The following is a 13701-nucleotide window of genomic DNA, read 5'->3' on the forward strand; positions in this document are numbered from 1 at the left end:
CAAGGTAACGCCATGAGTGAAACACTTCAAAATAGAACATTTGGTGGTGGCGTTACCCACTGTATAGGAAGTATTAGACCCAGACACGGCGCACAATTATCGTGGCGCCCCGAAGTCAAATTCCACATTAATGTATTCACACTTAGAATGTATGTCTTCATTGATTGAAGATATACTTTACTTCGTGTGTTGCACATCTAAGTCATCAATATGCATAAGGGTTAGGATGTGTGCCTGATCACAGGACATTTGAGGATTCCAGGATATTTAGCTCACACCGTAACTTGCAAAATCTCTTCTCAGTCAAGGGCTTGGTGAAGATATCTGCCAATTGCTCTTCAGTGTTGACGTGTATGATATCAATATCTTCCTTCATAACATGATCTCTGAGAAAGTGATGACGAATTTCAATGTGCTTTGTCTTCGAGTGCTGAACTGGGTTGTTGGCAATCTTGATGGCGCTTTCGTTGTCGCAGTAGAGTGGCACTTGCTTCAGATGAATGCCATAGTCTTTGAGCGTTTGCTTCATCCACAGAAGCTGAGCGCAGCAAGATCCAACAGCAATGTATTCAGATTCAGCAATGGAGAGAGATACACAGTTCTGCTTCTTTGAAGACCAACATACAAGTGATCATCCCAGAAAGTGACATGTGCCTGATGTAGACTTGCGATCAACTTTGTCACCAGCATAATCAGCATTCGAGAATCCAATCAGATAAAACTCTGAGCCCTTTGGATACCATAATCCTAGAGTTGGGGTGTGAGCCAAATATCGAAGAATTCGCTTCACAGCTAAGTGATGCGACTCCTTTGGTGCCGCTTGAAATCAAGCATACATGCAAACACTAAGCATAATATCTGGCCTAGATGCACATAGATAAAGTAAAGAACCAATCATGGAGCGGTATACCTTTTGATCGAACTCTTTACCATTGTCGTCAGGACCCAGATGATGCTTGGCTGGCATTGGCGTCGTGAAGCCTTTGCAGTCTTGCATACCGAACTTCTTTACGCAATCTTTGAGATACTTCTCTTGAGATATGAAGATGCCGTTGCGTTGCTGTCTTATTTGAAGACCGAGAAAGAACTTCAGCTCTCCCATCATAGACATTTGATATTGCTCTTGCATCATATATCCAAACTCTTCACTGTACTTCTGATTGGTGCAGCCGAAGATAATGTCATCCACATATATTTGGCACACAAACAGTTCACCATCATATGTGTTCGTGAAGAGAGTGGGGTCGACAGAACCAGGTATGAAGCCTTTGCTCTTCAGGAAGTATTTGAGTGTGTCATACCAGGCCCGAGGGGCTTGTTTGAGGCCATACAGTGCCTTGTTGAGCTTGTATACCATGTCAGGATGTTTTGGATCTTCAAAGCCAGGAGGTTGTGCAACATACACTTCTTCTTCAATCTTGCCATTGAGGAAGGCACTCTTCACATCCATTTGATAAAGAAGTATGTTGTGATGATTTGCATAGGCCACCAGTATGCGTATGGCTTCAAGTCTAGCCACAGGAGCAAATGTTTCATCGAAGTCAATGCCTTCCACTTGAGTATATCCTTGAGCAACGAGACGAGCTTTGTTTCTGACAACTTGACCATGCTCATCTTGCTTGTTGCGGTATATCCATTTGGTGCCTATTATGTTGTGCTTCCGAGGATCGGGACGCTTGACCAGTTCCCATACATTATTCAGCTCAAACTGTTGAAGCTCGTCTTGCATAGCTTGAATCCATTCAGGTTCCATGAAGGCTTCTACAACTTTCTTGGGTTCTGTTATTGAGACAAATGCAAAGTGCCCATAGAAATTTGCTAGCTGAGTTGCCCTTGAACGAGTGAGTGGACCGGGTGCATTAATGCTATCAATTATTCTTTCAATCTGCACTTCATTGGCAACGCGAGGATGTACAGGGCGAAGATTTTGCTCTTGCTGATCATTGTCGTTGTTAGAAGGAATGTCTTCAGGCTGAGCATTGTCTTCATGTTGATCAGGTGCTGAGATGATAAGTTCTTCTTCAGGGTGAGCTTCAGAAGGTATAATTTCTCCAGTTCCCATTAGCTTGATTGATTCACTGGATGGAACTTCATCTAGCACATTTGGCAGTTGCTCTCTTTGTGAACCGTTGGTCTCATCGAACCGCACATCCACTGTTTCAACCACTTTGTAATGAAAGAGATTGAAGACTCTGTAGGAGTGCGAATCCTTTCCATATCCAAGCATAAAACCCTCATGTGCTTTTGGTGCAAACTTTGAGGTGTGATGTGGGTCCTTGATCCAACACCTAGCACCAAATACTCTGAAGTAACTGACATTTGGCTTCTTGCCAGTAAGGAGCTCATAAGATGTCTTGTTCAGAAGCTTGTGAAGATAAACACGATTGATTGTATGGCATGCAGTATCAATGGCTTCAGGCCAGAATTTTCTTGGAGTCTTGTATTCATCTAGCATCGTTCTGGCCATCTCAATGAGTGTTCTGTTCTTGTGTTCGACGACCCCATTCTGCTGTGGCGTGTACGGGGCTGAGAATTCATGTGTGATGCCCAAGGTATCAAGATATGTATCAAGGCTAGTGTTCTTGAATTCAGTGCCATTGTCACTTCTGATATGCTTTATCTTGGCGCCATAGTTGTTCATTGCTCGATTGGCGAAGCGTCTGAAGACATCCTGCACTTCAGTCTTGTAAAGGATTATGTGCACCCAAGTATATCTAGAATAATCATCAACAATGACAAAGCCATAGAGACAAGCAGTAGTAGTAAGAGTTGAGTAATGAGTGGGACCGAAAAGATCCATGTGAAGCAGTTCGAAGGGTCGAGTAGTGGTCATGATTGTCTTCGAGGGATGTTTGGCCCTCGTCATCTTTCCTGCCTCATAGGCACCGCATAAGTGATCTTTCTTGAACTTGACGCCCTCGATGCCTATGACATGCTTCTTCTTTGCCAGGGTGTGGAGGTTCCTCATGCCAGCATGCCCAAGCCTCCGATGCCAGAGCCAGCATTCTGAAGCTTTTGCTAGAAGACATACGGCAAGCTATGGTCCTGCTGAGAAATCTACCACGTACAAATCATCTTTTCGATACCCTTCAAATACTAGAGACTTGTCAGATTCCATTAGAACAAGGCAACGATATTTTCCAAATATTACGATCATGTTTAAATCGCAAAGCATTGAGACAGACATTAAGTTGAAGCCAAGGGATTCAACAAGCATGACTTTATCCATGTGTTGATCCCTTGAGATTGCAACTCTACCTAGACCCAATACCTTACTTTTACCAGTGTCAGCAAATGTGATGTGGCTCTTGTCGGATGGACGTAAGGTTGAGTCCATAAGAAGGCTTCTTTTGCCAGTCATGTGATTTGTACACCCACTATCAATAATCCATTCTGAAGACGCTGGTGTCGTACCCTACAGTGCAGTTAGGGGGATAGGCTTCACGAAGAGCATTGTGAAGCAAAAACATTTGACGAACCAGAGGGTTATGAAAGCTTAGATCCAGATTAGGACTAATAGGGAGAGTAGCAAGTGATTCAGGAACGAAGTACATAGTAAGACCATTCGGGCATTTGATCTTGCGCCCTACATCCAGATTAGGACTAATAGGGAGACCTTTCCCTGCAAAAGAGAGTTAAGCTTTCTTAGCCACCCACATCTTCAAGGGTGGCTTAGAAGCAATAAGTCTAAGTGCAGCATCTGAGAACTTTGGCTTTGGAGCCCTGGCAAACAGTCTTGCAGGCGGACAATAGTACTCATAAGAATAAGCAGAATAGTTCTTGGTCTTATGAACATGGCGGTTTGATGAACCGCTCTCATATTCATATGCCTGAGTATGGTTTCCCTGCAAAACATTTGCGTTAGTGCGACTCAGGTGAGTCCTCTGTCTGTATGAAGCCTTTGGACCGTATGAAGCCTTTGGTCTGAGGTTTGTCTTCTTCACGTGAGGTGTCATGATGACATTCACAGGAAGATTCTCCAGACACCTTTTCGGAACCCAGATCTTCTTCATAGGCGGTCCATTCCTGCAGTTAGTACCAATGTACTTGGCAAACACTTCACCATTCTGATTCTTAAACAGTTTATAGTTTGCATCAAGGGATTCATCAATGATAATGGGGTTAGCACAAGTGAAGCCAGATAGATTGGATGGATCTGCTGAAGGTTCCTTTGCAGCAACCCACGTGGTTTTGGGGTACTGCTCAGGTTTCCAGTAAGAGCCATCAGCATTCATTTTCCTTACGAACCCAACACCCTCTTTCCTCGGGTTTCGGTTCAGAATCTGCTTTTTGAGGACATCACATAGTGTCTGATGCCCTTTAAGACTTTTGTACATCCCTGTTTCAAGCAATGTCTTCAACCTAGCATTCTCATCAGCAATAGCAGTGGTATCCTCAGCAGAGGGGTTAGTTACCACATCAACAGTTGAAGATATTGCAACAGTAGTAGCAGTAAACATTCAGCAACAGAAGTAGCATTATCACGCTCAATGAATTTAAGACATGGTGGTTCAAATCCTTCCTGAGCGGAACTGATCTGTTTGGCGTGAAGTGACTCGTTTTGCTTTTGAAGATCTTCATGAGCCGCTCTCAATTTCTCGAGATCTTGCTTCCTTTGAAGATAATCATAGGAAAGCTTTTCATGAGTTGTTGAGAGAGTTTCATGACGACTTTCAAGTTCCTCATACTTAACGTGAAGATTTTTTATGTCTTCAATTAAGGATTCAGATCGAGTCATTTTAGCACCTAACAGATCATCGCTTCTGTCTAACAGTTTTTGAATATGTTCCATAGCTTTCTGTTGTTCAGTTGCAATTTTAGCAAGTGTTTTGTAGATGTGTTTTGAACCATAATTAGAGTCATCGTCACTAGATGTTTGATAGTGAGTAGTGCGTGTGTTTACCTTGGCACCGCGTGCCATGAAGCAGTAGGTAGAAGCGGAGTAGTCCTTGTCATTTGCATCGCTGTCGGTGATGAAGTCATTGTCTTCAGTATTGAAGATGGACTTGGCAATGTATGTTGTAGCCAGACTTGCGACGCCTGAATCGGACTCCTCCTCAGACTCCACCTCCGCCTCCTCAGAAGCGGACTCCTCCTCTGAATCCATTTCCTTGCCAACAAACGCACGTGCCTTGCCAGATGAGCTCTTCTTGTGTGATGAAGACTTTGAGGAAGACTTGGAAGAAGACTTTGAGTATTTCTTCTTCTTCTTGTCGTCAGAGTCATATTCCTTGCTCTTCTTCTTCTTTTTGTTCTCATTGTCCCACTGTGGACACTCAGAGATGAAGTGGCCAGGTTTCTTGCACTTGTGACATGTTTTCTTCTTGTAGTCATGAGCAGAAGCTTCATCATTCCTTGAGCTTGATCGGGAAGACTTTCTGAAACCTTTATTCTTGATGAATTTTTGGAACTTCTTCACAAGCATAGCAAGTTCCCTTCCAATGTCTTCAGGATCATCCGAACTGCTGTCAGATTCTTCTTCAGATGAGGAGACAGCTTTTGCCTGCAAGGCACGAGTTCGCCCATAGTTTGGACCGTAGATATCTCTTTTCTCAGAAAGCTGAAACTCATGTGTGTTGAGCCTCTCAAGTATGTCAGACAGATCGAGTGTCTTGAAATCAGGACGTTCTTGAATCATCAGGGCTAGGGTGTCAAACGAACTATCAAGTGATCTCAGTAGTGTCTTGACGACTTCATGTTTGGTGATCTCAGTAGCACCGAGGGCTTGAAGCTCATTTGTGATGTCAGTGAGTCAGTCAAATGTGAGCTGGACATTCTCATTGTCATTTTGCTTGAAGCGGTTGAAGAGGTTGCGAAGGACACTGATTCTCTGATCTCTCTGGGTTGAGACGCCTTCATTGACCTTGGAGAGCCAGTCCCAGACCAGCTTAGATGTTTCCAAAGCACTCACACAGCCATACTGTCCTTTGGTCAGATGACCACATATGATATTCTTGGCAGTAGAGTCCAGTTGAACGAACTTCTTGACATCAGCAGCAGTGACACCTTCTCTAGCCTTGGGAATGCCGTTCTTGACGACATACCATAGGTCGACGTCAATGGCTTCAAGATGCATGCACATCTTATTCTTCTAGTAGGGATATTCAGTTCCATCAAAGACGGGGCACGCAGCGGAGACTTTAATTATCCCTGCAGTCGACATAGCTAAAACTCCAGGTGGTTAAACCGAATCACACAGAATAAGGGAGCACCTTGCTCTGATACCAATTGAAAGTGCGTTATATCGACTAGAGGGGGGGTGAATAGGCGATTTTTATGAAAGTCTTCAAAACGTGGAAGTTATGAAGACAAACGATAGAAATAAACCTATTACCCTGCAGCGGAAGGTAGACTACACTAGGCAAGCAATAGTCAAGTATTCAATAGAGTGAAAGCACAATGACTAATAGCAGCAATGTAGTAAGGATCAGGTAGGAAGATATTGTGAAGCCACACATAACACGCAGTCACTCAATGAAGACAAAAGATAGTGCGAACATACAATGACTTCACAAGGAGTAACAGTAAGTAAAGGGAAGGGAAGATGAAACCAGTGACTCGCCGAAGACAACGATTTGTTGGACCAGTTCCAATTGTTGTGACAACTGTACGTCTGGTTAGGGCGGCTAGGTATTTAAACCTTAGGACACACAGTCCCAGACACCCAGTCCTGAACACGCAGCTCAGGACACCCAGTCCTCACCGTATTCCCCTTGAGCTAAGGTCACATAGACCTCGCCCAATCACTCTGGTAAGTCTTCAAGGTAGACTCCCAAACCTTCACAGACTTCGTTCACCGGCAATCCACAATGTCTCTTGGATGCTCAGAACGCGACGCCTAACCGGCTGGAGGATGCACAGTCCTCAAGTGTAATAAGTCTTCAGATCACACAGACAAGAAGACTTAAGTGATGCCTAATTCTCTTTGGCTCTGGGTGGTTAGGGATTTATCCTCGCAAGGAATTCTCTCTCAAAGGCTTCGAGGTGGGTTGCTCTCAAACGACAAAAGCCGTACTCTGAATCTGAGCAGCCAACCGTTTATGGTTGTAGGGGGTGGGCTATTTATAGCCACTTGGCAACCCGACCTGATTTGTCCGAAATGACCCTGGGTCACTAAGGAACTGACACGTGTTCCAACAGTCAGATTTTAAACTCACACGGCAACTTTACTTGGGCTTCAAGCAAAGCTGACTTGCCTGACTCTGGACAAGATTCGCTCTCAAAGTCTTCACTCGAAGACATAGGTTTTGTTTAAGCATCACTTCAGTCATTCTGACTGGTTCTCTTGGACCCCACTTAACAGTACGGTGGTTCCTATGACTCAACACAGAAGAAAGAGAACTACGAAAGATCTAAGTCTTCGAGCTCCATAGGCTTCATGTGGTGTCTTCTCTTGTCATAGTCTTCAATGTGAATATCTTCATATACCACCTTTGACTTCAATGTCTTCATACATTTTTAGGGGTCATCTCTGGTAGGAAAACCGAATCAATGAGGGACTTCTACCTGTGTTATCCTGCAATTCTCACAAACACATTAGTCCCTCAACTAGGTTTGTCGTCAATACTACAAAACCAACCAGGGGTGGCACTAGATGCACTTACATTGTCGCCATCAGGAAGGATGCCTCGCCCCGTCTTTAAAGACGACACCGTTGCTAAGGGAGCTTTGGCTGTCGGCCAAACCCTCCGGCTAGGTGGTTTTCTTATGACCGCCTGTTCGGCTTCTGCGCTGACGATGACCTCTCGAGCCATCGAAAACAATCTTCATGTTAGCTCGGAACTCGCCGAGCAGTTGGATCCAATGGAGCTCTCCTCCATAAACGAGCTCTTGGATCGCATCGCCGCCCTGGGAGTCGCTACGGATTACGACCAGATTGGACCTAAACCCGATCTGAGAGAGATTAACTCTCCCCAAGTCACCCATCGCGTTGCCGTGGTAGAGGGACAGTGCGGCGACCCTTCATCTATCTTAAGGACTAGCTACATCCGGATTCCCGATCCCTCCAAGCCGGATACCCGCGGAGGGGAGGATATCACTCAAGACCTGAACTTAGAGTCAGGCGACGGGCTGGATTCATTGGACAACATCCAGGAATCCAAATTTTCGAGTTCGGAAATTCCTCGGCCTCTGAGCCTCAGATTAGGTGAGGCTTCGGATTTAATTCCACCCACCCACCCGAACATAAGCGATCTATCCCAAATCAGGCAAGAGCCCGATGAAATAGTGCATCATTACTGGGCCAGATTCCTCCTGGTTAGGAACAGGATAAGGGACTGCCGTGAGGAAGACGGAATCTCAATCTTCTGCAATAATTGCACGGACAAGGGAATCCTCAACTCCATAAGTCGCCGTGATATTACATGCTTCGCTGACTTAGCATCCATTGTACAAAAGTACTGTGCGATGGAAAGCGCCTGGAAAACCGAAATAAAATTTTGGGACGATCCGGCCCTGAATACAAACCCAGCCCGAAATAAAAGGGTGCATCATCGCCAGACACCCGGGTCAAACACCAAAAAGCAAAAACCCTCTACAGGGCATGGAACCGTACTGGAAGGATGGCTTAATGGACCCTGTAAAATTCACAGTACAGAGGCCGCCACACCAACTCACAGCCTTAGAGCATGTTGGATACTCGGGCAGGTGGCCAAAATTAGCGAAGATCTCCTAATTCCGAAGGCCACAGAAAGCCACCCCAGAGACACCAATACGGTATTAACAGTCTTCGAGACTTTCGCATCAAATAATATGCGAAAAAGGACACTCCGCAGCCTTGCCGAAGTCTACCAAGTAGCAACAATAAACCCATGGAGTGACACGGCTATTACCTTTAACGCTAGTGATGAACCTAAATTCCGAACAGCCCGAGCACCAGCCGCATTGGTCCTCAGTCCAATAGTGGACGACTTTCATCTTACCAAGGTACTCATGGATGGCGGCAGCGGATTGAACCTCATTTATGAGGAAACCCTTCAAAAAATGGAAATAGACTGGAACCGCATTGAGCGAAGCAGCACAACCTTTAGAGGAATAATCCCCAGTCGGGAAGCGCGCTGTACAGGAAAAATCACACTAGATGTGGTGTTCGGCACGCCGGATAATTACAGGTCTGAAGAGGTCACGTTCCATGTGGCTCCGTTCAGCAGCGGTTATCACGATCTGCTAGGGCGGGAAGCATTTACAATCTTCCAAGCAATACCCCATTACGGGTACATAGCTCAAGATGCCCGGGCCTAACGGGATCATCACTCTCGCTAGTGATCCGGACATAGCACTCTGCGCCGAAAACAAGACAGCCGCACTGGCCCTCGAGGCACTATTCGAAGCCCTAGCGGCTGAGGAACTGACTGCGCTGCGCTCTACGGTGAATAGGGACGATGTGGTACTCGACAAAAGATCCAAGTCCACCTCCTTTAAACCGGCGGACGAAATAGTCAAATTCCAGGTCCATCCAACGGACCCCAATAAAACAGCTTCCATCGGGGCACAGTTAAGCCCTGATGTAGACGCCGCACTGCGAGAGTTCCTACGGAAGAACTGGGACATTTTCGCCTGGCACCCTTCAGACATGCCAGGAATCCCATGCAGGCTGGCCGAGCACAGCTTAAATATCCTAAAAGGATTCAAACATGTCAAACAAGCTCTTCGGCATTTTTCTGAACCTAAGAGACAGGCCATGGGAGAGGAGCTAGCAAAGCTATTGGAGGCCGGATTCATCAGAGATATAAAACATCCGGACTGGCTAGCAAACCTGGTGATGGTACCAAAGAAGGACAAATCCTGGCGCCTATGCATTGATTTTAAAGACCTTAACAAGGCTTGCCCAAAGGATCCCTTCCCCCTCCCCCACATCGATCAAATTATCGACGCTACCGCAGGACACGATTCGTTGTGTTTCCTCGACGCATATTCCGGCTACCATCAAATCAGGATGGCAGAATCAGACCAAGCCGCAATGGCATTTATCACACCATACGGCCCATTCTGCTTCAACACAATGCCCTTCGGGCTCAAAAACGCCGGCGCAACATATCAGCGCATGATTCAGACATGTCTGGCAAACCAGATCGGCAAAACAGTGGAGGCATATGTAGATGATGTGGTTGTCAAAACAAGACATGTCGAATCTCTAGTAGACGACTTAAGGCTCACATTTGATAACCTCCAAACATACGACATCAAGCTCAACCCGGAAAAATGCTTTTTCGGCGTCCCAGCCGGAAAGCTCTTGGGTTTCATTGTATCCGGTAGAGGAATTGAAGCAAATCCAGCCAAGATCCGAGCTCTGTCACAATTGGATATCCCAAAGGACCTCAAACAAATACAAAAGTTAACCGGATGTGTGGCGGCTCTAAGCCGCTTTATCTCCCGCTTGGGAGAAAAGGCCCTACCCCTTTACCGCCTCCTTCGGCGCACCAAACACTTCGAATGGACGGATGCAGCCACGGCCGGACTCAACGAAATAAAAGCCATATTGGCAACAAACCCAGTCCTGGCCGCGCCAAACATTGGCGAACCAATGCTATTGTACATTGCAGCAACACATCAGGTTGTAAGCGCAGTGCTCGTCGTCGAACGAGAAACGGACGGACACAAATTCCCCCTTCAAAAGCCGGTCTATTATGTGTCCACTGTCCTCACTCCGTGCAAATCACGATACCCGCATTATCAAAAGATTGCTTACGCGGTATTCATGGCATCCCGAAAGCTACAACACTACTTTCAAGAGTGTTCAATAACAGTAGCCTCGGAAGTACCACTTAACGATATTATAAACAACCGTGACACAACGAGCCAGATTGCAAAATGGGCCATTGAGCTCCTCCCGTTCGACATAACTTATAAGCCACGGCGAGCCATCAAGTCGCAAGTTTTGGCCGACTTTGTCGCAGAATGGACGGAGGCCGAACTCCCTAAAGAGTACGACACATATTCAAATTGGATCATGCATTTCGACGGCTCCAAGATGTTGGCCGGACTAGGGGCTGGCGTCGTTTTGACGTCCCCCACGGGAGACACAGTTCAATACGTACTCCAGATTATGTACACAGGCTCCAACGATGCAAAACGCGATGTAGTCCCCCCAACATCTTCTTGGAAAGGCTGTTCAAGCCATCCGTAGTATGGGAAGGGGAGCCAAACAATAACAGCCCGGACCCAACCGCACTGCCCGACACCGAACATTCTGACACAATCGGAGGCTCTGCCAATGAAATAACACCTTCAGCCTATGTAATAATGGCCGTCATCGCCCCGTGGACAGAACCATTCCTCGCCTACCTTACTAGGCAGGAACTCCCCGAGGACCAAAATGAGGCACGCTGCATAGTGCGGCGATCCAAAGCCTACAAAGTCCACGAGGGAGAGCTTTATAAGAAAAGCACTACCGGAGTCCTTCAAAGGTGCATCTTCGAAGAGGAAGGGCGGAACCTCCTGGCTGAAATTCATGCCGGACTCGGCGGTCATCACGCTGTAGCTCGGTCCCTTGTAAGCAAGGCCTTCCGTACATGCTTTTATTGGCCGACGGCCCGGGCAGACACCCAGGACTTAGTCCAACGATGCGTCGGTTGCCAGCTCTTTGCAAACCAAAGCCATATGCCACCCACCGCCCTCCAAACTATCCCCATCACTTGGCCCTTCGCGGTCTGGGGGCTTGACATGGTTGGACCCCTTAAAGGCGGAACCCACAAGCAAAAATACTTACTGGTCATGATGGATAAGTTCACCAAATGGATAGAAGCCAAGCCTGTTAAGACGGCCGAATCCAGACCGGTGATAGACTTTATATCCGGGGTTGCACACCGTTACGGCGTCCCCCACAGCATCATCACTGATAACGGCATGAACTTTACGGCCGACGAGGTAAAACTCTGGTGCAAAAACATGGGCATCAAACTCGATTATGCTTCCGTCTATCACCCACAAACTAACGGCCAGGTCGAACGTGCAAATGGTCTTATCATGAGCGGCATAAAACCCAGATTAGTGCGGTCCCTCAAGGAATCTAACACGCACTGGGTAGAGGAGCTCGACTCTGTACTCTGGGGGCTGCGGACCACGCCGAATCGCACCACCGGATACACACCATTCTTTATGGTGTACGGCGCAAAGGCAGTTTTGCCTTGCGACATAATTCATGACTCATCACGAGTGCGCATGTATGAAGAAAGAGAAGCCGAGCTCGATCGGCAGGACAGTTTGGACGCATTGGAGGAGGAGCGTGACGTGGCAAAAGCCCGTTCCGCATTCTATCAACAGCAGGCTCGAAGATATCAAAGCAGAGAAGTACGGGCAAAAAATTACAACGTTGGCGAATTAGTTCTACGTCTGCCGGACAAGAAAAAGGACAAACTCAAGCCCAAGTGGGAAGGTCCCTTCATAATTGACCAAGTCCTGACTGGTGGAGCGTACCGCCTGCGAGATGCATCGGATAACCGACTCGAACCGAACCCATGGAACGCAACCCGTCTCTGAAGATTCTATGCCTAGCGTTGGACTCTGTGTTCGTCTCCTTCCTCTGTCCCTTTTTTATATACTGTTTGTCTTACATTTCTCTCCTTCTCCCCTTCCTTTCTCTTATAGCCTATAAAGGCTCATCAAATGACGTGCTGTTCGCACTCATTAAACCTGGGGGCTTCTTTTAACAGAAGCTTATTTATACGGGCTTCATGCCCAACACATGTGTTACACTTCCGTATGTACCTTTTATTTCACCATTATATGCATCGATATGACTTAAGTTTTGGCCAAGCTGGGTTGCCTGGCTCCTGTGCTTACCCCTATGTTCCCGATTATTCGGCTAGGCGGTAAAGGGAGCACCTCTGCGATTGTTACTGCCGGATCAGCCGGATGTGTACCTCAGACTGGGTGAAGCCGAAAGCTAGCGTTGCACCAATTAAAGGTACAAGATCCGGACATCCCCTAATCCATGACAATTGTTGGTACAAGATCCGCACTTTATCTCCATTTCTTGGTGTGTCGTGCAACATCGCCTAGTCCACCGAGCGTACCATTTGCAATGACGTATGTGATCGCATATTATGCTAGATTTGCATATGCACACATCCCCAACATTTTGAAATCCCTGGTACCTCCCAAACCTATAACAAACTCAAATAAATCCTACTATTTTGGACATGACAAACAAAAACTGAGCTAGTTTTGTCACTCAAGGAGGAATCTAGTGTCTACAACATGCACCATTGCGGTTCAAGTTCTTCTTGCCTTTTATAGCTGAAGATTTATATGAGATGTGTAGTTGTTTTGTTTATTTCTGCCATTACTCCTACAACTCATATAGTGTCCATTGTACACTCGTTGACTTGATTTAACAGGATCCAGTGACGAATCTGTCACATCCATATCTATATAACCCCTATCCTCTTTGTAGACCCATGTCTATGAAATTTTGTAGGACAAGAGCCAATGAATCAAGAATTGCAAGATTTGTTCACTAGTAAGAAAAATCCTAGTAGCAACGTTCCAGAAACGTGGTTACCAGCGCAGAGTGGAGACGCCGGTAGTATAACGCCAATGCTAAGTCTCAGTAGCTGCGTCGTTATCTGACGCCGCTAGCTTAGTGCTTATTACCGGCGTTGGAGGCCAACATCGATGTTATAGTAATTGGCGCCGATATTGAGACACAAGACGCCAGAAATACGTAACGTGTTAGTGGCGTCTCCTGCACTTGATTGTAGG

This window comes from Triticum dicoccoides, chromosome 7A, assembly GCF_002162155.2.
Source record: "Triticum dicoccoides isolate Atlit2015 ecotype Zavitan chromosome 7A, WEW_v2.0, whole genome shotgun sequence".
NCBI lineage: Eukaryota > Viridiplantae > Streptophyta > Magnoliopsida > Poales > Poaceae > Triticum > Triticum dicoccoides.